The sequence below is a fragment of the Chelon labrosus genome (genome assembly GCF_963514085.1).
Source record: "Chelon labrosus genome assembly, chromosome: 12".
NCBI classification, from domain to species: Eukaryota; Metazoa; Chordata; class Actinopteri; order Mugiliformes; family Mugilidae; genus Chelon; species Chelon labrosus.
Window position 1 is genome coordinate 26,804,242 of NC_140345.1, and position 2,037 is coordinate 26,806,278.

Consider the following 2,037-nt stretch of genomic DNA (forward strand, 5'->3'; position numbering starts at 1 on the left):
TACAGAAAAGGTGAATAAGCATGTGTGTGTACTCTAGTGTAATTATCAACGCTGTATGAATTTGTGCTGACATGCAAATTGGTTTACTGGCCACGGATTTACAAAACTGCAGCCTCCTGCAATGTTTTGAACTTAATCAGCCAAGATGTTAATATTTTTAATTTTGCAGCCACTTCCACCGAAGTCAGACGCAATTAGAGGCAGTCTCCTCAGCCTCAAAGCACTCTGGGAAGCCATTTGGCTTTGTTGTGGAGGGAATGGACTTATTACCAAAAAGGTCAGTGATCACAGCAGCGATACTCCGCCGGTCTGTTCCCCTGACACCGTGTTAGCCTCAAGGTTTGCAGGTAGGGAACCAGATTTTTTTAAAGCGAATCCGCGGAGAAAAGGGGACATTTGTTTGGGACGTTATTCGCGGGTTATTATTCACTCCACGGCTCGCAACAGAATGTTAAGAGTGTTAACATTTCACCCCCCCAGAACCACAAATATGTCATTAAGGCTCTTTCCTCGGCAGCAGCTGTGATTTGTGACTTTCAGAAGGAAATCCATCAGGTTTTCAGATCTCAGTCACAAGGGGGTAATGGGGATCTCGGAGCGATTGTTTACTCGTGAGTTGCCGTTATTTGTTCGCTTGCCAAAAGACTCCTCTGTTTGCTTTCACGTCTGCCTCGGATTAGCGTTCAGTCATTCCCAACGACCTTAACTGCTTCCAGTGAAACCGGCTGCTGCTATGATGGCAACACTTGACCACATAACGTCCACACGTTCCCGCAAACCCATTAATAACAGCTCGGACAAATGTTTGCCAGAAAACTACCTCGCGGACGGGAACATAGAGAATTCAATGACACACATGAATCAGGGCCAGGACGTGTTCGCTGTCAAACAAGCACCGCAGTGGAAAACATTAAGGATGAATTAAGCTCCTGTGTCATGGCGGACGGCAGGTTTGTTTTGGGGAGAATTATTTTATTTTTTTTCAGCAGATGGTACATAGGTGCAGAAGGAGAGTATCAGCCATAACAAACCCAGTCTGACACGTCCATCTGTACGCTACAACAAACCTTCTGCTCCTGAACCAGGATTATCACAGCTGCTTTCCTCGGCAGCAGCTGTGATTTGTGACTTTCAGAAGGAAATCCATCAGGTTTTCAGATCTCAGTCACAAGGGGGTAATGGGGATCTCGGAGCGATTGTTTACTCGTGAGTTGCCGTTATTTGTTCGCTTGCCAAAAGACTCCTCTGTTTGCTTTCACGTCTGCCTCGGATTAGCGTTCAGTCATTCCCAACGACCTTAACTGCTTCCAGTGAAACCGGCTGCTGCTATGATGGCAACACTTGACCACATAACGTCCACACGTTCCCGCAAACCCATTAATAACAGCTCGGACAAATGTTTGCCAGAAAACTACCTCGCGGACGGGAACATAGAGAATTCAATGACACACATGAATCAGGGCCAGGACGTGTTCGCTGTCAAACAAGCACCGCAGTGGAAAACATTAAGGATGAATTAAGCTCCTGTGTCATGGCGGACGGCAGGTTTGTTTTGGGGAGAATTATTTTATTTTTTTTCAGCAGATGGTACATAGGTGCAGAAGGAGAGTATCAGCCATAACAAACCCAGTCTGACACGTCCATCTGTACGCTACAACAAACCTTCTGCTCCTGAACCAGGATTATCTTTATTTATCTTTCACTGAGGCCGTTTATTTTCAGATTCATTCTTGTTCTCTGATCTATGTGTGAGCAGTTGGGTTTGTCAAACATGTATTTATTGCCAAGTCGTACGCCTTGTATACTAGAAGATGTTGAGTTTTATATAGGTACATAAAAGCTTTGATTGCAACTCATTCATTTCAGTTAATGAAAATTAAGTTTCCATCTTTAGAAAGTTGGTTTATCATATTTCTTATGACTATTAACGTCAGTTTCAGAAGGAAATTGCCCAAATAAAGCACAAAAAACAAATGAGCTTGGATCGGTTTCATTCATCTTTTTGGTTTATGTATATTGTGTGAGTTCTGATGTCAG